This window comes from Oncorhynchus kisutch, linkage group LG6, assembly GCF_002021735.2.
Source record: "Oncorhynchus kisutch isolate 150728-3 linkage group LG6, Okis_V2, whole genome shotgun sequence".
NCBI lineage: Eukaryota > Metazoa > Chordata > Actinopteri > Salmoniformes > Salmonidae > Oncorhynchus > Oncorhynchus kisutch.
Window position 1 is genome coordinate 25,556,494 of NC_034179.2, and position 22,671 is coordinate 25,579,164.

The 22,671-nt window shown below is 41.6% G+C and overlaps 1 protein-coding gene across 4 annotated transcripts in view; it reads right to left on the reverse strand.

Moving 5' to 3' along the window:
• The window catches only part of LOC109891759 (seizure protein 6 homolog), a 234,028-nt gene that overhangs the window by 189,705 nt on the left and 21,652 nt on the right, over window positions 1-22,671 (reverse strand). The gene's annotated exons all lie outside the window — the stretch shown is intronic.

Sequence of the window (22,671 nt, forward strand, 5' to 3'; positions counted from 1 at the left end):
CACTGTACTGAATGTGGATGTGCATATGACGCCTATGGTTATCTTCCTGTTGACCACACCCACCTTGATGTGTGTGTTCAACAGGAGGGGGCGTCGTATATCCTTCACTAAGTGGCCTTAGACCTTAAAGCCCTCGCCCCTTAGGTTTACAAACTGCTGAATCATTCATATTTGATTTAAACAAGCTGTGGGTGATCTTTGGATTTCACTCAAGTATTATTTAGAATTTTGCTATCATCCTCATCTGATAGAAGTTATCTTTTTATTTTATTTCACCTTTATTTAACCAGGTAGGCTAGTTGAGAACAAGTTCTCATTTGCAACTGCGACCTGGCCAAGATAAAGCATAGCAGTGTGAACAGACAACACAGAGTTACACATGGAGTAAACAATTAACAAGTCAATAACACAGTAGAAAAAAAGGGGGGTCTATATAAATTGTGTGCAAAAGGCATGAGGAGGTAGGCGAATAATTACAATTTAGCAGATTAACTTGCTAAAGATAGCATTAGTTTTTTATAAATATTTGAATGTGATTTTGTAAGGTTTGAAATTAAATTAAATCACATGCGCAGAATACAAAAGGTGTAGACCTTAAAGTGAAATGCTTACTTACAAGCCCATAACCAACAATTCTTTAAGAAGTTAAGAAAAAATAAATGTTAAGTAAAAAAAATAGATAAGTAAAAATAGAAAATAAAAGTAAGAAATAATTCAACAGCAGCAGCAATATAACAATAACGAGGCTATATACTGGGGGTACCGGTACAGAGTCAATGTGCAGGGGGCACCAGTTAGTCGATGTAATTGAGGTAATATGTACATGTAGGTAGAGTTAGTGACCATGCATAGAAAATAAACGGAGAGTAGCAGCAGCGTAAAAGAGAGGTCTGGGTAGCCCTTTGATTAGCTGTTCAGGAGACTTATGACTTGGTGGTAGAAGCGTTTTGGACCTAGACTTGGCGCTCCGGTACCGCTTGCAGAGAGAACAGTCTAAGACTAGGGTGGCTGGAGTCTTTCACAATTATGTGACATAAGACAGCTCTGTCTCCAGAGACAGAGCAGCAGTGACTTAGTCAGATAACATATAGCCTTTTCCTGCAGTCAGATGACCTAGTGGCCTCATGGGTGGAATTTTATTCATATTTTTCATAATTAATATACTTTTGGTTTTTTTTACACCAAAAATCTTGTTTCTGTGTTAAACAGTTTTGTTATATTTCAGGCTTCTATGATGTATATAAAGAGTCATATTGGGATACAAATTCTAAATGTAATACATTTCAACTCTATATCTGACATGGTACAGTCGGCGGAGAACATGGACATAATATAGCAAGCAAATAAAAATATAATAAAATTTGAATATTGATTGATAGAAATTCTCACTACAGATAGACATACATTTTAGTACCTTTAATGTTGTTATCCAACTGTTTTACACAACATTTTATTGCTTTGTGATTTTAACAATATGTATTATTATTATGTTCTGTTTCTATCAATCTAAACTGACAAATTGATCTTGAGTTGATTTGTAATGTTTTTTTATATTTTCAAGGAAAATTCCTCCTGAGGGGGAGACTATTTCATTTTGAACTTCCTCTCTTCTCAGAGAAAAGTACAATTTAACACTTATGATAGAGTGTAACTTTAATTATGCATTTAATGGCCTTTCATTCCATGTTATATTCATCTGATTCATACTTGATAAACTTTGAGGACACCATCGACTAGACCAACCAATCTGACCAACATACACAGCCAAACAGTGACTGGTAACTCTTGACTGTAATAATGTTCCATCAAATGTTGAGAACTGATTGAACTGATGTAATCTCTCTGCCCTTATTAACAAAGCATGCAGTTTTATTGAGCTTGTTTGAGTTTGAATGAATGTGTTCCTAGGGACATTTGCATGTCTACAGCGCAGTGTCGACAATCCACCGGAAGACACTCCTGATGTCATGGGCTGAAGGACAAGATGTTGGATTCCATAAACTGTATGGAAGACTCAAGAATTAACTCATGTGGTGCGGGGTTAGTTTTTCCTGTATTGGACACAGGCTGTCCATGTACAGCTTCTGTCCAGGGGGGATTTGTATGCTCAGCTCTAATTCCCCAAGACAATACACAGTATGCCCTTCCCCCCTCTGAGGTGCCAAAATGTATCTCTCCCTCTACAGTATCCAGAGGACTGACTATTGAATGTGTGATAGAATAATCCTACAGCAGTCATGTTTGCTATCTATCTGAAACTTGTTCTCTGAATAGAACTCTGAAGCTATCTATATGGATGTATGATCTCATTGGTTACTTGAAGTTGTTCAGAGTAAACTTTGACGACACTGTCTGCAAGTGTCCTACCCAGCCCACCCACTCAGGTCATCGCACATAGATTTGACCCCCTTCCTAGAGGAGGTTGGTTGGTTTGATCTGATTGGATATCTTATTTTTGCTACCTTTGATTTGGCCTGTGGATTGGTCAACAATTGATTTTGAATATAAACAAGTCAGATCTGGTATAAATGGAATAAAGGTATGTTCTCTCTCTTATCCTGTATCCAGTCCATTGGAGGAAAGTTGTATAAAACATTTTAATTTCCTAGGCTTCTGGGCCTCTGGCCTAGTAGGCATCTCTTTGTTCATGCTTTGTCTTGAAACCTTAGGATCTATATGACTAGAATTATGTTTTGTCAATGTCAGTATTTCCTTTTAACTTCAATTGTATGCCTTGTATTTCAATCCATTCAAATTAAATAATACTTGCTTTGATATTTTCGCTTCTCATGACCATTCCTGGATCTTAGTCAGCTACACACATAATACTTGATTGTTCATGGTTTTACTATGATGCTAAATGGAGTCAGATATATTTTTTAATAGACTTTGTCCATTAATTCCATAACCTTATCATGTGTCACGTGAGGTATATAATCAACAAGCTCTCACAGTCTTATGTCAGAATTAGACGTTTATCCATGTTTCTCAAACGTCAAATTGTGAAGTTGTTCCAAACGTCAAATTTTGAAGTGTTTAAGGTTAATTTTAGGCATTAACTCAGAATTATTAAGGTTAGGCTTAAATGTAGGCATTAATTCCATCATCTTAAGGTTAGGCATTAACTCCGAATGGTTAAGGTAAGGGTTAAGGTTTGGGATAGGCTTAAAACAAAAATCTCACTGGATTCTCACATGCAACTTTAGTGCCCCTAGTGGCTGGTTTCCACGTCATCTCCCAACGTCCTCAGACATGGATGGACGTCGAATACTGACTTGTCACGGGTGACCTGGCTGTATATAATATGCATACATATCAAATATTATCCCACTACACAATGTTCACCAAATCTCAGGGTTAGGCAACATCATGAGGTTTCAGACTTCACCATTACCATTCACCTTCAAAACAGCACTAAAAGTCAGACCCCTATAGTGAAAATGCTCTCTTATTCTTTAGCCAATGACATCACACTATGACCGGAACATAGAACTTATTCAGATCTTTGATAAATATTTTACAGTAAAGTTTTAACATTATAAGATGGTTTTCCTTCAGAAGTCAGAACATAACATCTCCTTAAAATAATCCACTTTAAATCAAAGTTTTTGAGAAAATTTCCAGTCAAAGAATTTCGATTTCTGGAGCTTAATTCATAGTTCAAGGTAACAACACGCATTGCCATTATCCCCATACCAGTGATAAGATACAGTTTAATGGACAAGATATGTTTTTAGTTTTAGAACAGTCCCCTTCAGATAACACACAGTCCTCCATTCCATATCAGATCAGAAAATTGTTGTAAGTAGTTTAAAACTGCAATCAGAGAGAGGGAGAAAGAGAGAGGGGAGAGAGAGAGAGAGAGGGTTGGGGGGGGCGAGAGAGGGGGGGTACAGGGAAAAGAGGAGAACGCCTGCTTGCGGAGCGCAAGAACAGTTTTAATTACTGAGGCTCCACTTCTCCCAAACTAATCCCTTCCACTGTTGAATTTACAGGCATTACTGATACTGACAAAACGATCACTCAGGGAGAGATAAAACAATAAAACAGGAGCAAGAAGAAAATGGATATTAAGTAACACCCACGCTGGTTGCACAATGGGTAAAGTACTTCTACTAATGGAGTGTGTCAGTGTGGCTGTTAGTTTAAACAAGTAATATACTACATCATGTCAGGTAACTGACATGGATCTTGTGACATGGACATGTCCCACGTAAATTGAATGTAGACTTAGGTCTACAGACAGAAACCCAGTAATAACCTGGATTACTGCATGTGTAGAGCAAAAGATTGTAGCAGCAGTATTTTGAAAAATGTGTGTGCCGTTTGCCTCATAAATCCTTAATCTTCACTCTCATACGATACATATACATTTTTTTCCAAATTTGACAAGCTCACATGTTGGACATCACATTGAGCCTTGTCTGGATACCTCCTGAGTAAGACACCTCTTTGCCTCAACACCTCTTTGCCTCCAGTGACATACCTCAACGCACCTGTTCCCGCGCACATTGACTCAGTACTGGTACCCCCCTGTATATAGCCTCGTTATTGTTATTAAATTGTGTTACTTTAAATTAGATTTTTTACTTTAGTTTATTTAGTCAATCTTTTCTTAACTCTATTTCCTGAACTGCATTGTTGGTTAAGGGCTCGTAAGTCAGCATTTCACGGTAAAGGTCTACTTCCGTCGTATACGGCGCATGTGACAAATAACATTTGCTTTGATTTGATTTTTGATACCCAGCAGTAACTTAAGAGCTCCTTGTGTTTTTTAAAAAGTGCTTCAAGGCACAATCTCACAGCCTTTCTCCTCTGCTCTGTGTATTTGTGAAACTCGTCTGAAATAACAGGGGTTTTGGCCTCTCCAATTCACTGTCATGCTCAACTTGTATAAATATTCAGATGGAAAGGTACAGAGGCTAATAGAGTCTTATGGGCAATTTTAGGAGAGCAGAGATGATGATGAATTGCAGGCCGGCGGTGATTTTTAAACCCTGCAGTGAGGAAGAGAATAGCAACCACCTACCCCCTCTTCCCTTCCTCCTATCCTCCCTTCCAACTTTACCTCCTCTTCCCTCCTCTCATCCTCTACTTTCCATTCTGACATTTCTATTAACTCCGGTAAGACAGGCTGCTGCCGCCAGGTCCTAAACGCTCTTACCTGCTCCAATTTAATCATCCTGACATTTCAGTAGCCCACTCACCTTTTATAATTAATCCAATCAAAATGGGGGATATCAGTATGGGGGTTCACTGTAGATTTGGGGAGGAGAGAGTCCTGTTTTTATTGTTTATGCTGAATTATTCATGCATTTTCTTCAAATGTTCCTGTCCTATGTAATGGAAGTTTAGTTAATTGATCCTGATGTTCCTGACTGAGCAGGGATTGATGAGAGATCTAAGCCAGGAGAGAGAAAGCTCCTAATGAACACAAAACTCAGACATTTCTGTCTGATGAAGCTTTGTGCAGTGCAGCCTATATGTCTGCATTGTGTCACACTCCACCAGACTAGGGAATTAGAAGATCATAGCCATGTATTTTCGAAATATATGGCTCTGGAGAAAATGATTAAAGGCACTAATTGAATTGCCGCATTGGTACGTACGTGTGCGTCCCCCACAAACAACAAGACCAATCACCTCATCGGGTATTGTGTTTAATTTCACAGCCTGCGGTTGATGTGGGAGAGGGAATAGATTAAAACCCAACGCTACGTGTGGTCAATCTGTTGCAGTGGTTGCCTTTGACTTTCCACCTTTTACACAAATAGAATTTCTGCTATTATAGACAATCCCCCCCCCCCCGTGCCCATAATAGAATAAAACAACAACAACTAAATGCCTTGTAAACTGAGCGTAGTGATACAAATCCAAACAAGTCATCTACCTAGAAAGGCTACATCTAATGTTGAACATCACACAAAATCAGGATAGAAAGGGAGAGAAACAGAGATTAAATAGATGGAGAGAAAGTGGGAGGGAGGGAAGTTTGGCATCCATGATAGTTTCCTCCCCAGTATATTTACCTAATATCTCAAGTGTCTCAGCAGCATGTTAGTATTGCATTGATTCGCAGCTCCTCTTCGACAGTTTGGAGGGAAAGGACACTGCTGCACTCACAGACAGACACACAGCTGGACTAAGAAAGTCAATGTTGACCTTGAGTCTGCTTTTCCTCTGAGCAAGTCCATCTATAGCCATAGAATGGATAACTCTCTTCACACTTACTACATGTAATAGCAACTCAGTCAGGGGACATTTTTTTAAAGGTGATTTGGCAGGTGTTCGGTGCCGACTCTCTCAGGTCAATGCAGGGGACTGTCTGGGAGCCTCATACTGAGTCTTACCCGCCTCTCCTTCTATAACCCTGCCATGCTAATTGGTATCACCTGGTGGGGGCCCAGCTGCTATTTATAGTGATGTGCAATACAGATAGAAAGTCTACTCTGGTGCATAGATTTGAAAAATGAATTTGGCATAATAACTTTTTATATGTGATGTCCTGAGGCTATTTGTGAATTTCCTTGCCCCAGCCCAGCGTATAAACCTTAGAGCCTCTCAGAGACCATAGGTGTGCCGGATGCAACATATTCAGCCATCACCACAAATCACATACAACATCGAGAGATGAGAGGAGAGCAATTTAGATGAGTTGTTGTTGTGGGGCGGTTTCAGATGCAGTAACACAGCTGCCTATATTGGGCTGTTGTGAGAGGGGTTGAGCACAATCCCATAAGAATGAGATTTAATGTGGGAAAATATGTTCAGTAAAACTATTTATATTGTGTGTGAATGCCTGGCTTCGCTCCTCCAACTTAGATGTAATAAGCTGCAACTATAGTACGTAAGTGGCCAAGTCAGCTGTGTAATGTAGACAGCCTCATCTGTCCAGAGCAGTCGCCTATGGCATTTTCCACCTGCCAACCGGTTTTCTCCTATCTCCAAACCCGACTGCCCCCTGGGAGCGTGGTCAACACTCTCCATTCAGCTGAATCCGATTGAATTAAGCGCCACACAAGTGGATTCTCAGCACTCGCCCTTGTAGACACTTAAATGCATTATTGACATAGTTTGAGCCCCGGTCGTTCGGACACTTGTCTGACACAGGATTTGACCAGGATAAGATGCTGCAGCCTGAAACTAACACCAACGACAGGATAAACACACTCATTCAACTACAACAAACAGGGCTGATTGTAAACCAGGATGACAGTAAAGTCAGTGAGGGCTCTCGAAGGCTATGTGAGAGGTCTCCTGTGTCTGCTTCACATTCAGGGAGGTGTTAACAGTTAGCCATAGGTCATACATTCCTGTCTCCTTGGAGTTGAATGTATCTTCTTCTCAACCACAATATAATCAAGTGTCTCTGTTGGATCACACTCCACATAAGTGTAACAGAAACACTTTGGAATGAAAACAGATGGTCAGGTCAGCCTATAGTGTGCACTGCTCAAGCACATAGAAGTCTGTAGCACCAGGGGAATAAACAGACTACTTCTCGCAGATGGAATCAAGCCCATGGGTTACCTGGAGGACTGATCTGCCCTCTCTGTCACATGCTAATAGCTTTTTGTTGTTCACAGTCTGAGCTTCTGTCTGGACCATTAACCATCTAGCCAAGATCCTCAGGTCTCACTGACCTAGCAAGGAAAAGCATGGGTGAACTAGCAGGGATGTATTCCCACCCAGGGGATGGTGGGTCCCATTGATTTCCCATAGCCCAGCATGAGGCTTGCTTTAAGGGTTCTCATTACACCACAAGCACACATAGAGCGGTTTTCTGCTGCCACAGGCTGTCTCCAGAACAACCCCCCAAGGCAGGGTGCCTTGAATGGCCTTGTCCAACATACAGATGGTTCATTCAAGGGGAACTGGTCCCTCTAGGAGGAGGGCTGGGCTGGGAACCAGATGTTGACAGCCACAGTGTCTGGTGTGACAGGAGGAGCCGCAGAGAGATCAGTGGCAGCTTAGATAGATAGATAGATAGATAGATAGATAGATAGATAGATAGATAGATAGATAGATAGATAGATAGATAGATAGATAGATAGATAGATAGATAGATAGATAGATAGATAGATAGATAGATAGATAGATAGATAGATAGATAGATAGATAGATAGATAGATAGATAGATAGATAGATAGATAGATAGATAGATAGATAGATAGATAGATAGATAGATAGATAGATAGATAGATAGATAGATAGATAGATAGATAGATAGATAGATAGATAGATAGATAGATAGATAGATAGATAGATAGATAGATAGATAGATAGATAGATAGATAGATAGATAGATAGATAGATAGATAGATAGATAGATAGATAGATAGATAGATAGATAGATAGATAGATAGATAGATAGATAGATAGATAGATAGATAGATAGATAGATAGATAGATAGATAGATAGATAGATAGATAGATAGATAGATAGATAGATAGATAGATAGATAGATAGATAGATAGATAGATAGATAGATAGATAGATAGATAGATAGATAGATAGGATAGATAGATAGATAGATAGATAGATAGATAGATAGATAGATAGATAGATAGATAGATAGATAGATAGATAGATAGATAGATAGATAGATAGATAGATAGATAGATAGATAGATAGATAGATAGATAGATAGATAGATAGATAGATAGATAGATAGATAGATAGATAGATAGATAGATAGATAGATAGATAGATAGATAGATAGATAGATAGATAGATAGATAGATAGATAGATAGATAGATAGATAGATAGATAGATAGATAGATAGATAGATAGATAGATAGATAGATAGATAGATAGATAGATAGATAGATAGATAGATAGATAGATAGATAGATAGATAGATAGATAGATAGATAGATAGATAGATAGATAGATAGATAGATAGATAGATAGATAGATAGATAGATAGATAGATAGATAGATAGATAGATAGATAGATAGATAGATAGATAGATAGATAGATAGATAGATAGATAGATAGATAGATAAGATAGATAGATAGATAGATAGATAGATAGATAGATAGATAGATAGATAGATAGATAGATAGATAGATAGATAGATAGATAGATAGATAGATAGATAGATAGATAGATAGATAGATAGATAGATAGATAGATAGATAGATAGATAGATAGATAGATAGATAGATAGATAGATAGATAGATAGATAGATAGATAGATAGATAGATAGATAGATAGATAGATAGATAGATAGATAGATAGATAGATAGATAGACACTATGATGGCGGTCTGCTATCGGGTAGGCAGTAGGAACATAATCGATAAAGCGAGAGAAAACCCAACAGCATCATCAACCAAGTATCTACTGTGCAATCTGTCTTATGTGAGGGACATGATTATGGCTTAATTGGCAACAACAATGTTTACTGCACATAAAATGGGGAAGAAATTGCAATTGCCACATGCATACTCTGGCCTCTAACTAAACCGCAGGACACTACAGCCAAGGTAATGAAGACAATGTGAAAAACAGAAGACATGGTACAGGGGTGTTAGAGGAGCCTGTCACAGTAGATGACAGGGCAGGAGGGTCCTGGTGAGGGGGTAGAAGGGGTAAGCACTGTCAATGAGGGTGTGAGTGTCACCATCCCCTGGCGCCTGACCAGGTTTTGCCCTCCTGTCTCACTATCCACCCCCTCCTGTCCCCATGTCCCCTTGTCATGTTGGCAAGGCCCAAGCTAATCAGAGGGAGAGGTGAGGGGGCATGGGGCATGCAGTGGGATCTGAATAAAACATTGGGGGAGATTTAATCAAGGGAGGGCATCTGGAGCCGTCTCTGTCTGAGGGCCCTGGTGGAGCTGATGGACTGACACTTTAGTCATTCACCACGTGTCCTCATTCTAATGACAACTCCACAAGGAGGCGGAGGGCACCCTCTTTTTGCATAATCAAAGTGTTTTTATTCATAACATCTATTAATTAGTTTGGAATTGTCAGTGCCATGTGCTAGGCATAATTTAAATGGGCTGAAGAGAATTTGCCCTTTCCCTGTCGAGCCAATGTTTCCTTGGCAAGCTTTCAGTAGACAGAGAGAAATTGAGAGAGAGAGAGCAAGGAACAGAGAGTGTGTGTGTCTGTGCATGTGCGTGTGCGTGTGCATGTGCGTGTGTGCGGGTGAGCGTGCATGCGTGCGTGCATGTTTACGTGTATGTGTGTGCATGTGCACATGTATTTTTGAGGGGAGCAAAGATAATAACTGTCAGTCCTGTTTCTGTTCCTGCTATACTGTATCCAATAGAATGTTCAAGCACGGATGAACAGTGTTTTTATTTCTGAGGACAGAAACATGTCCAGTTTAAACTGAGATGACAGCCTTCTGTGATGGCAAATGAGTTTAGTTGTTTTTTGCATTATAAGCTCTATAAAGGAGCTCAGAGTGAATTTGAGAAGTTAAGCGTATCAAACATCAACCATTTCTATTAGTGGATCTTTACTGATCTAAGCCAAGTTAAAACTCCATGGCTGTCACGATCTGACCATAGTTCTGTTATTTTATTCTTTGTTTTAGTATGGTCAGGGAGTGAGTTGGGGTGGGCAGTCTATATTTGTTTTTCTATGTTGGTTTTTGTGTTCGGCCTAGTATGGTTCTCAATCAGAGGCAGATGTCGTTAGTTGTCTCTGATTGAGAATCATACCAAGGTAGCCTGGGTTTCACTTTTGGTTTGTGGGTGTTTGTTTTCCGTGTGAGTGTTTGGGCCACACGGTACTGTTTTGGTTTTCGTTTTGTTCACATCGTTTGTTTTGTATTTCAGTGTTCAGTTCGTTTTGAATAAATCATCATGAACACTTACCACGCTGCGCTTTGGTCCGATCCTTCTTCCACCTCTGAATGCCGTTACAATGGCACTGTCTTGACAGGACACTGCACACTAACTAGTGACATGGAGTGACATGGATATCTGTATCTACAGTTGAAGTCGGAAGTTTACATACACCTTCGCCAAACACATTTAAACTCAGTTTTCCCATGGTGTTTATACTTGCGTACTATTGTTTGTACCTATGAACGTGGTACCTTCAGGCATTTGGAAATTGCTCCCAAGGATGAAGCAGACTTGTGGAGGTCTACCATTTTTTGCTGAAGTTTTGGCTGATTTCTTTAGATTTTCCTATGATGTCAAGCAAAGAGGCACTGAGTTTGAAGGTAGGCCTTGAAATACATCCACAGCTACACCTCCAATTCACTCTAATGATGTCAATTAGCCTATCAGAAGCTTCTAAAGTCATGACATAATTTGCTGGAATTTTCCAAGCTGTTTAAAGGCACAGTCAACTTAGTGTATGTAAACTTCTGACCCACTGGAATTGTGATACAGTGAATTATAAGTGAAATAATATGTCTGTAAACAATTGTTGGAAGAATTACTTGTGTCATGCTCAAAGTAGATGTCCTAACCGACTTACCAAAACTATAGTTTGTTGACAAGAAATGTGTGGAGTGGTTGAATAACAAGTTTTAATGACTCCAACCTAAATGTATGTAAACTTCAGACTTCAACTGTATACCCTGCAGAGGAATACTGGACTAGGGGGGGGAAGTATCTATATCCACAGTTAAACCAGTCCAGAGTGTCTCAAGTCATTTTCTACTTCAACTTAAAGTGGAACTGACAGCATTTTAGCAACATGAAATTGTGAAATCTACGTCTCTCTGGCCTGATATGTTCATTCTTAACCCATAATTTCATAGAGTTTGTTCAAAAGGGACGGTTCTATCAGGCTGACACATTCTCTGACCTCAGTCAAGGGCACAACTTGTCACTTGTACAAAGTTAGTTTAAACTATTATCTCTTATGGGTCCTAAAATCATGTCCCTCTCTAAACAAAAACACTTTCATAATGTTTCATATTTCATGCAAAATGCATCGGATGGACACTAACACATATCGTCGGTATACTTTCCAAGTTACAGTATTTCCTTTATAACATTTTTAATGACATCGCAAAATAACAACTAAAACAACATTAGTGTTCTTTGGATCGCCTCTGATCATTCCCCACATTCTATGATAGAAATAATGTTCCAGTATCCACTTTAGAACGTGTTAGAGTTTCGGCGAGAAAAGTATTCTTAAAAACAAAGGCACATTCCTCTGGTGAACATTGGAGAGGGAGATGCTGAATATTCTGTCCGTGATTTACAACAGAGTGTGAGGTCTGGACACTCTGTGGGTGAGAGGGAGTCTGGTTGAAGTTAGTTATTACAAAGCTGATCTGACCTATTTGGATCCTCACAGGACAGTCATGACAATGGTCATTTTTACATTTTCATACTTTGCTAGAATGTTTGGGACTGATGAAGAGTAAGGCGTTTCTGAGTGGGAGAGCGGCCGTGCGTTTGGACAACACTGCAGTTAATAAAACCTAATAAAAATGTGTCAGTCTTGTCCAGGGCTGTGTTCAGTACATTTTTACGTTCTGGAACGTTCAATTGAACGGAAATGGTGCTGGGGTTTTTTCACCTTTATTTAACGAGGTAAGCTAGTTGTTCTCATTTACAAATGCGACCTGGCCAAGATAAAGCAAAGCAGTGTGACACAAACAACAACACAGTTACACATGGAATAAACAAGCGTACAGTCAAAACACAATAGAAAAAACGAAAGTCTATATACAGTGTGAGCAAATGGCGTGAGGAGGTAGGCAATAAATAGGCCATAGTAGCGAAGTAATTAGAATTTAGCAAATTAACACTGGAGTGATAAATGAGCAGATGATAATGTGCAAGTAGAGATACTGGTGTGCAAAAGAGCAGAAAAGCAAATAAAAACAATATGGGGATGAGATAGGTAGATTGGGTGGGCTATTTACAGATGGACTATGTGCAGCTGCAGCGATCGGTTAGCTGCTCAGATAGCTGATTAAAGTTAGTGAGGGAAATACAAGTCTCCAGCTTCAGCGATTTTTGCAATTCGTTCCAGTCACTGGCAGCAGAGAACTGGAAGGAAAGGCGGCCAAAGAGGTTTTGGCTTTGGGGATGACCAGTGAGATATACCTGCTGGAGCGCGTGCTACGGGTGGGTGTTGTTATTGTGACCAGTGAGCTAAAATAAAGCGGAGCTTAGCCTAGCATAGACTTATAGATGACCTGGAGCCAGTGGGTCTGACGACGAATATGTAGCGAGGGCCAGCCAGAGCATACAGGTCGCAGTTGTGTTTGGTAAAAGGGGCTTTGGTAACAAAATGGATGGCACTGTGATAGACTGCATCTAGTTTGCTGAATAGAGTATTGGAAGCTATTTTGTAGAAGACATCGCCGAAGTCGAGGATCGGTAGGATAGTCAGTGTTACAGGGTAAGTTTGGCGGCGTGAGTGAAGGAGGCTTTGTTGCAAAATAGAAAGTCGATTCTAGACTTGATTTTGGATTGGAGATGTTTGATATGAGTCTGGAAGGAGAGTTTACAGTCTAGCCAGAAACCTAAGTATTTGTGATTGTCTACATATTCTTGGTCAGAACCGTCCAGGGAAGTGATGCTAGTCGGGCGGGCGGGTGCGGGCAGTGAACGGTTGAAAAGCATGCATTTGGTTTTACTAGCGTTTAAGAGCAGTTGGAGGCAATGGAAGGAGTGTTGTATGGCATTGAAGCTCGTTGGAGGTTAGTTAATAACACAGTGTCCAAAGAAGGGCCAGATGTACACAGAATGGTGTCGTCTGCGTAGAGGTGGAACAGAGAATCACCAGCAGCAAGAGCGACATCATTGAAATATACAGAGAAAAGAGTCGGCCCGAGAATTGAACACTGTGGTACCCCCATAGAGACTGCCAGAGGTCCGGACAACATGCCCTCTGATTTGACACACTGAACTCTGTTTGCAAAGTAGTTGGTGAACCAGGCGAGGCAGTCATTTGAGAAACCAAGGCTATTGAGTCTGCCGATAAGAATGTGGTGATTGACAGAGTCAAAAGCCTTGGCCAGGTCGATGAAGACGGCTGCACAGTACTGTTTTTTATCGATGGTGGTTATGATATCTTTTAGTACCTTGAGCGTGGCTGAGGTGCTCCCATGACCAGCTCAAAAACCGGATTGCACAGCGGAGAAGCTACGGTGGGATTCGAAATTGTCAGTGATCTGTTTATTAACTTGGCTTTTGAAGACTTCAGAGAGGCAGGGCAGGATGGATATAGGTCTATAACAGTTTGGCTCTAGAGTATCACCCCGTTTGAAGAGGGGGGTGACCGCGGCAGCTTTCCAATCTTTAAGGATCTCGGATGATACGAAACAGAGCATGAACAGACTGGAAATAGGGGTTGCAACAAAGGCGGCGGATAGTTTTAGAAAGAGAGGGTCCAGATTGTCTAGCCCAGCTGATTTGTACAAGTCCAGGTTTTGCAGCTCTTTCAGAACATCTGGTATCTGGATTTGGGTGAAGGAGAAGCTGGGAAGGCTTGGGCAAGTAGCTGCAAGGGGGGGGCGGAGCTGTTGGCCAGGGTTGGGGTAGCCAGGAGGAAAGCATGGCCAGCCGTAGAGAAATTCTTGTTGGAATTTTCGATTATCATGGATGTATCAGTTGTGCCCGTGTTACCTATCCTCGGAGCAGTGGGCAGCTGTGAGGAGGTGTTCTTTGTTCTCAATCTCACTTTACAGTGTCCCAAAACATTTTGGAGTTCAAGCTACAGGATGCAAATTTCTTTTTGAAAAAGCTAGCCTTTGCTTTCCTGACTGAATGAGTGTATTGGTTCCTGACATCCCTGAACAGTTGCTTATCGCGGGGACTATTCGATGCTATTGCAGTCCGCCACAGGATGTTTTTTGTGCTGGTCAAGGGCAGTCAGGTCTGGAGTGAACCAAGGGCTATATCTGTTCTTAGTTCTACATTTTTTGAAAGGGGCATGCTTATTTAAGATGGTGAGAGAATTACTTTTAAAGAACGACCAGGCATCTTCGACTGACGGGATGAGGTCAATATCCTTTCAGGATACCCGGGCCAGGTCGATTAGAAAGGCCTGCTCGCAGAAGTGTTTTAGGGAGCGTATGACAGTGATGAGGGGTGGTCGTTTCACCGCGGACCCATAGCGGATGCAGGCAATGAGGCAGTGATCGCTGAGATCCTGATTGAAAACAGCAGAGGTGTATTTGGAGGGCAAGTTGGTCAGGATAATATCTATGAGGGTGCCCATGTTTACGGATTTAGCGTTGTACCTGGTGGGTTGTGTGAGATTGAGGGCATCTAGCTTAGATTGTAGGACTGCCGGGGTGTTAAGCATATCCCAGTTTAGGTCACCTAACAGAACAAACTCTGAAGATAGATGAGGGGCAATCAATTTACATATGGTGCCCAGGGCACAGCTGGGAGCTATGACAGGCGGCAACAGCGAGAGACTTATTTCTGGAGAGATTCATTTTTAAATTAGAAGTTCGAACTGTTTGGGTATAGACCTGGAAATTATGACAGAACTTTGCAGGCTATCTCTGCAGTCGATTGCAACTCCTCCCCTATTGGCTGTTCTATCTTGACGGAAAATGTTGTAGTTGGGTATGGAAATCTCCTAATTTTCTGTGGCCTTCCTAAGCCAGGATTCAGACACAGCAAGGACATCAGGGTTGGCTGAGTGTGCTAAAGCAGTGAGTAAAACAAACGTAGCTTCTTATGGGCAGGTGGGACGGTAAACATCCGGTGAAATTGCAGTGCGCGAAATTCAAACTACAGAATTATAAATATTTAACTTTCATAAAATCACAAGTGTAATACATCAAAATAAAGCTTAACACCTTGTTAATCCAGCCGATGTGTCAGATTTCAAAATGGCATTAAGGCGAAAGCACACCATGTGATTATCTGAGGACAGCTCCCCGCAGACAAAACCATGAAAACATATTTCAACCAGGCACGTGCGACACAAAAGTCAGAAATAGCGATACAATAAATGCCTTACCTTTGATGATCTTCTTCTGTTGGCACTCCAAAATGTCCCAGTTACATTTTGTTCAATAATGTCCTTCTTTATATCCATAAAAAGTTTAGCTGGCGCGCTTCAGTCAATAATCCACCCAGTTTCCCTCCATCAAAATGCATACAAAATTAATCCCAAACGTTACTAATAAACTTTTCCAAACAAGTCAAACAACGTTTATAATTAAACCTTAGGTACCCTAATATGTAAATAAACTATACAATTTAAGACGGAGAATCGTTATTGTCTTTACCGGAGAAAAATACCAAAGAATGCACTCTCATTCATGCGCTTGGAAACACTACAGCCAAAATGGGAGCCACCTAGAAAAAATACAATTTCTGGCTCATTTTTACAAAAACCAGCCTGAAACTCTTTCTAAAGACTGTTGACATCTAGTGGAAGCTCTAGGAACTGCAATCTGGGAGGACTTCGCCATAATAAAAGTAACAGCCATTGAAAATCGTGGTAGGCTGAATTTTTTTTTGATGGGGGGGTGGTTTGTCCTCGGGGTTTCGCCTCTCATATCAGTTCCGTTATACTCACAGACATTATTTTAACAGTTTTAGAAACTTTAGAGTGTTCTATCCAAATCTACCAATTATATGCATATCCTAGCTTCTGGGCCTGAGTAACAGGCAGTTTACTTTGGGAACGCTTTTCATCCAGAGGTGAGAATACTGCCCCCTACCCAAAAGAGGTTAGGGAGGAGGCTTCTGATGTTAACATGCATGAAACCAAGGCTTTTTCGATTACAGAAGTCAACAAATGAGAGTGCCTGGGGACATGCAAGCCCTGGGTTAACCTCCACATCACCCGAGGACCAGAGGAGGAGTAGGATGAGAGTACGGCTAAAGACTATCAAAACTGGTTGTCTAGTGCAAAGCTAACTGGTGCTAGCTTCGGGGCAGGGGCGTTAGCCACTATAGCCACTCGGTAGCAGCTAGCTAGCAGTGATGATCTGCTGCAAAGGTCCAGAGAATATGGCAATTGTCCGGTAGGAGTAGTGGATTCTAGCCGTGTCCGAGAGGCATCAGCTGGGTAGCCGGGTGATCACAGAGTGGGCCGGGAGGGGGGCCTGGCTCAGGGCTAGCTTTGGGGCTGGGTCACTCGGTGGCAGCTAGCTAGTAATGGTCCAGGGTTTAAGGCAGGAATCCGGCGTTGTAGTGGAGAAAAACAGTCCGAGGCTGGTAGGTATTATCCAGGCAAAAAAAACGGTTTGTAGGGCCTCCCGGGTGGCGCAGTGGTCTAGGGTGCTAGCTGTGCCACCAGAGACTCTGGGTTCGCACCCAGGCTCTGTCGCAGCCGGCCGTGACCCGGGAGGTCCATGGGGCGACACACAATTGGCCTAGCGTTGTCCGGGTTAGGGATGGTTTGGCCGGTAGGGATATCCTTGTCTCATCGTGCACCAGCAACTCCTGTGGCGGGCCGGGCGCAGTGCACGCTAACCAAGGTAGTAGCCAGGTGCACAGTGTTTCCTCCGACACATTGGTGCGGATGGCTTCCGTGTTAAGTGAGCATTGTGTCAAGAAGCAGTGCGGCTTGGTTGGGTCGTGTTTTGGAGGATGCATGGCTCTCGACCAGCGCCATTCCCGAGTCCGTATGAAAGTTGCAGCGATGAAACAAGACTGTAACTACCAATTGGATACCACGAAATTGGGGAGAAAAAAGGGGTAAAAAGAATAATAATAAAAATAAGAAAAAATACAAATTGCTGTGCCGTAACGCTCCCCATCCTACCTTGAGAAGATCTGCAGAGAAGAATGGGAGAAACTCCCCAAAAACAGGTGTACCAAGCTTGTAGCGTCATACTCAAGAAGACTCGAGGCTGTAATTGCTGCCAAAGGTGCTTCAACAAAGTACAGAGTAAAGGGTCTGAATACTTATGTAAATGTTATATTTCAGTTGTTGTTTTTTTAAGAAATTCGCTACAATTTCTAAAAACCTGTTTTTGCTTTGTTATTGTAGGGAATTGTGTGTAGATTGAAAAAAACAACTATTTAATCCATTTTAGAATAAGACTATACCCTAACAACATTTGGAAGAATTCTAGGGGTCTGAATACTTGCTCAAAGCTAGCCTATTAGCTACATTATTACTGACCTTCCCTTGCTAGTTTGAATGTATTGACAATCCCATTTTTAGTAACGTCCGTCTGTTTTTGTCCAAAATATTGAGTCATTGAAACTTAAACAGTGCATCCTGAAGGGCTGGAGGCAGCAAACAATGTCTCAGGAAAGCTTGGATTTACAACCTGATATCAGTGTTTGTTGGACTACCAAGAAATATATTGGTGAATTAGCTATTACTCATGCATTGAACTGCATCCATCTATTCTGCCAACAATCCCTTACTCTTCATCATGGAGCATAAACTGGGAATTTGATATTTTTGACTGATATTATGATGGTCTATTTGTTTCATATCTGCAAAGTAGTTAAAATGCTGTTAGTTCCACTTTAACAATGAGTACAGTTAAGTAATTTATTTTCCATACTCAGACGTTGGCTAGTATGTTGCAACTGAAACCCAGTAGAATTAAGCATGATAAAAAATGTGGGTCTGTTACAGGAATAACACAGACTTGTTAGACACATGTCAGGAGACAATCAGTGGTAATATTTTAGTCATGGGGAGGACTGGAACAGGGGGCACGTTTGTCTGCTAATGCTCATGTCACACTCTTAATGTGGAATCAGCCAGACAAGCAGCACAGCACACCGCTTAAACACCCACAATGGCCTGACTCATACACTGCAAAACACAATTAATTTAGATATCCTTTATCATCTGACATGTTTGGAATAAAGCACTGAAGTGTGCCCCAAAATAATTATTCATCTCTCGTAAATATTGCACACAAGGATGAGCACCTGCAAAGACCAGCAACATACTGTATGACTGAAGGTGTACATAATATAACTCTATAACTGCTATAATGACAAGTATACAATATTAAGCAGTTTCCCAAACTAGGGATCGCCTGACATGAAAATGGAGTCACAGGAGAATTTCCAAATTCCTGAAGATTTTAAAAAAATATTATAACATTGTCTTTGTATCTCAAAATCATTGTAATGTTAACCTTCAAATTAAAATGATTCAAATCTAAAAGATAAAATGCAAACAGAGAGCGCCCTTAGATTATGGGACAAGGCTGCACTTGACCCACGGGGAATGGCTAGGCCCACTATGCTGTGAAACCACACACTATTGCAGAGTCTTTGATATTACTGGCTGCAATTGATATAAACAATGTGTGGGGAGGCAGAGGCGCAGAAACTCACATCAACACTTTTATCAGATAACACTGTTATTAAACAAATAAATGATGCTATTGCAGACTTGGTTACATTTCTGTGTAATGAAAGGAAAATGTGTCTCCTTGCCTATGTAACAGACATATTTGGGAAACTGAAAGGACTGAACGCAAGCATGCAGGGGAAATACAAAAGCATTCTACCTGGACAAAAGGAACACCTATGTAAGAATGCTGTTCATTGACTACACCTCAGCATTCAAAACCATCGCTAAGTTAAGGTCCATGGGACTAAACACCTCCCTCTGCAATTAGATCCTGTATTTCCAGACGGGCCTCCCCAAGGTGGTAAGGGTAGGCAACATCACATCTGCCACGCTGATCTTCAACACAGGGGCGCCTCAGGGGTGCGTGCTTAGTCCCCTCCTGTACTCCATGTTCACCCAGGACTGTGTGGCCAAGCACGACTCCAACACCATCATTAAGTTTACTGACGACACAACCATGGTAGGCCTCACCAACAACGATGAGACAGCCTATAGGGAGGAGGTCAGAGACCTTGCAGTGTGGTGCCAGGTCAACAACCTCTCCTTCAACGTGAACAAGACAAAGGTGATGATCGTTGACTACAAGAAAAGGAGGGCCACACACCCCCATTCACATCAACTGGGCTGTAGTGGAGTGGGTCGAGAGTTTCAAGTTTCTTGGTGTCCACATCAACAACAAACTATCATGGTCCAAACACACCGAGAAAGTCGTGAAGAGGGCACAATGCCTTTTCCCTCTCAGGAGACTGAAACGATTAGGCATGGATCCCCAGATCCTCAAAAAGTTCTACAGCTGTACCATCCTGACCAGTTGCATCCCCGCCGGGCATCCGACTGAAAGGCGTTACAAAGGGTAGTGCTTACAGCCCAGTACATCACTAGGGCCAAGCTTCCTGCCATCCAGGACATATATACTAGGCGGTGTCAGATGAAGGCCCAAAACATTGTCGAAGACTCCAGTCACCCAAGTCATATTCTGTTCTCTCTTCTACCGCACGGCAAGCGGTACCGGAGCGCCAAGTCTAGGTCCAAAATGTTCCTTAACCTGTTGAGTGTAGGGGGCAGTATTTTGATGTTTGCATGATAAACGTACCCAAATGAAACTGCCTATTTCTCAGGCCCAGAAGCTAGAATATGCATATTATTGTCAGATTAGGATAGAAAAGACTCTAAAGTTTCCAAAACTGTCAAAATATTGTCTATGGGGCCTCCTGGGTGGCGCAGTGGTAGCTGTGCCACCAGAGACTCTGGGTTTGCGCCCAGGCTCTGTCGTAGCCGGCCGCGACCGGGAGGGTTGGCCGGTAGGGATATCCTTGACTCATCGCGCACCAGGGACTCCTGTGGCGGGCAGGGTTACCAGGTCGCCAGGTGCACAGTGTTTCTTCCGACACATTGGTGTGGCTGGCTTCCGGGTTGGATGCGCGCTGTGTTAAAGAAGCAGTGCGGCTTGGTTGGGTTGTGTTTTGGAGGACGCATGGCTTTCGACCTTCTTCTCTCCCGAGCCCGTGAGGGAGATGTAGCGATGAGACAAGATAGTAACTACTAACAATTGGATACTACAAAAAGAGGGTAAAATTAAAATATATAGAACTGATATTGCAGGCGAAAACCTGAGGAAAATCCACCAGGAAGTGCCTCTTATTTTGAAAACTCCCCGTTGCATTGCATGCCTTCCCTCCATTTAAAGGGATATCAACCAGATTCCTTTCTCTATGGCTTCCACATGGTGTGAACAGTCTTTAGACATAGTTTCAGCCTATATTCTGAAAAATTAGTGAGAACGATCATATCACGTCAGTGGGTGGCTGTGTGTCCCCAGAGTTTTGCATGCGCAACAGCTTGGAGCAGACATTTTCTCTTTCTCTCCTATTGAAAAAGCTACGGTCCGGTTTAAATATTATCGATTATTTATTGTAAAAACAACCTGAGGATTGTTTATTAAAAAACAAATGTGGATTTCTAAACAAAACATGCCAACCAAATGGAGGTTTTTGAATATAAAAATAATCTTTATCAAGCAAAAGGAACATTTATTGTGTAACTGGGAGTCTCGTGAGTGCAAACATCTGAAGATCATCAAAGGTAAGTGATTCATTTTATTGCTTTTCTGACTTTCGTGACCAATCTACTTTGCTGCTAGCTGTTTGTAATGTTTTGTCTGCTGAGACAGATGTCTTCACATAAACGCTTGGTTTGCTTTTGCTGTAAAGCTTTTTTTAAATCTGACATGCCAGGTGGATTAACAACAAGCTAAGCTGTGTTTTGTTATATTGCACTTGTGATTCCATGAACATTAATTTAATTAGAATTTGGCACTCTGTAATTCAGCTGATGTTGACGAAAATGATCCCGCTAACGGGATGGGTGCGCTTAGTAGTTAACAGCTTCTACCCCAAAGCCATAGCACTGCTGAACAATTCATCAAATAGCCATTGTGTTTTATTATGTTACTTAAAAAAAAAAAAACTTTTGTTTATTTTGTAAATATTTTCTTAACTCTATTTCTTGAAATGCATTGCTGGTTACAGGCTTGTAAGTAAGCATTTCACTGCATTTCACCTGTTCAGCGCATGTATTCAGCGCATGTGACGAATAAAATTTGATTTGATTTGAGATGAGTGACTGAATCAGTAGATTCAGAGGAAATAATTCTTATTGGAGAGAGTCTTTCAAAAGTGAACCATGCCCCCTTCCCTAGGCTGAAAACAGCATCAGTAAGTGTCCTACACGAGTGATGACTGCTCACCTCCAACACTTGGAAGATCACTTTGGGACCTACTTCCCAATCCATTTGATTGTAATCCTTGCTCAGATGACATGCCAGTAAGTGAAATCGAACAGCTGATTGAGCGGTCATGTGAACGAATGCATTCACCGGTCACTACAGACGAGTTTTGGTTCCTGACTCAATGGGAATCTTCAGTTCATTGAAGACTACTGGGACTGGGGAAAATATTTTTTTAAGCTCATCCAACTCGGGAACTCTGGCCTCTTTCTAGAGCTCCGACTTCCCGACCTGAAGATCACTGACGTCATGATTTGACCTTGTTTTTTTCCGAGTTCCCAGTTGTCTTGAAAGCACCATCAGTGCTTGTGGATGTGACAGCACTGTCGACCACGCTCCCTGATTTTTGTCACACCCTGATCTGGTTCACCTGTCCTTGTGATTGTCTCCACCCACTCTAGGTGTTGCTTATTATCCCCAGTGCATATATCCCTGTGTTTCCTGTCTCTCTGTGCCAGTTCGTCTTGTTTTCCAAGTCAACCAGCAGTTCTCTTGCGCCTATTTTTTTCCCCAGTCTCTTTTGGTCCTAGTCCTCCTGGTTTTGACCCTTGCCTGTCCTGACTCCGAACCTGCCTGCCTGACAACTCTACCTGTTCTGTCTTCAAGCCTGCCTATCCCCTTGTACTGTTTGGACTGGGATC